General features: G+C 39.4%; 1 non-coding gene across 1 annotated transcript; it reads left to right on the top strand.

The window, feature by feature from the left end:
* The first annotated feature begins 416 nt into the window (after positions 1 to 416).
* Positions 417 to 577, top strand: LOC142179030 (U1 spliceosomal RNA). Its single transcript, XR_012707182.1, has one exon. It is a non-coding gene; the product is annotated as a U1 spliceosomal RNA (small nuclear RNA).
* Positions 578 to 1,082: the final 505 nt, after the last annotated feature.

Genomic DNA, 1,082 nt, shown 5'->3' on the forward strand with positions numbered 1-1,082 from the left:
GCAACTTCTATATTTAAGAAAAAAGTCGTAGGATCTTAGCATTTAGCAGAGCGAATTCCATAAAAAAATTAGTACTGTGTTTTGGAAAACATAGGATCTTTGCAATGTGGTTAGGGGATTGCACCAAATGCTATAATTCCATAAGTTTTGAGATCTGGTATGAAAGATATATTAGTAACCCCTACTTAAAGATAGAAAATTGATGTGAGCTCACTTCTCCATAGCTACACCAAACTGGTTAGTATACTGGCAATAGAGGACTTAAAAGAACTGAGTTTGTATCACTAGGATCTAAACACTGCTTATCCTATTCAAAGAGAAGATAGCTTAGGCACAAGATGTCCCATATCGGCTAACACAAAGGAAAACCAAGAGCTGGAGGGATATAAAACCATAGGGAGGAGCATCAAGGTAACATACTTACCTGGACGGGGTCCATGGGCGATCAATAAGACCTATGGCCTAGGTTGGTGACCTGCATTGCACTTTGGAGGGGTGCCCGCCTAAGGTCGGCCCAAGTGGTCGAGCCTACGTCATAATTTGTGGTAGCGGGGGCCTGCGTTCGCGCGGCTCCTACACAATTCTTAAACAAACTGTTTTATGGCATCTACGTTTTTTCGCATGAATCCCAATTGAATTTTTTTTTGCTCAAGCTACTACTATTATGTTGAATGGCCCAGAGTTAAGCCATCTACGTTTTTTCGCATTGGGCATTACATCGGATTGTTAGCATCTAGGTATTTTGTCCCAAAACCTTCTTATGTGGCATTTCAGTGATCAGCTTGTGTGCATCTACTACAATAAAGTGAACCACCGACCGAAGAGGGAATGAGGATGGCCAAAGAAATTTAAGCCTTAAAAGTTTTGGCTGAGGGAAATGAAGAGGTGAATCCCACTCGATAAAAACAGGCATCACTGAAGAAGCTGTAATTATGTTTTATTTTTCTGATATAATGTGAGCAAATGTATTACCTCAATTAATTCATTATTTTACTCGTTCTAGAAAGTAGAAAGTTTATTTATTCTCGATTCCAGCTTCAGTAAGATAAAAGTTAGTATTAGTTAAATGGGCAGTGCTGATT

Source organism: Nicotiana tabacum, unplaced genomic scaffold, assembly GCF_000715075.1.
Source record: "Nicotiana tabacum cultivar K326 unplaced genomic scaffold, ASM71507v2 Un00175, whole genome shotgun sequence".
NCBI lineage: Eukaryota > Viridiplantae > Streptophyta > Magnoliopsida > Solanales > Solanaceae > Nicotiana > Nicotiana tabacum.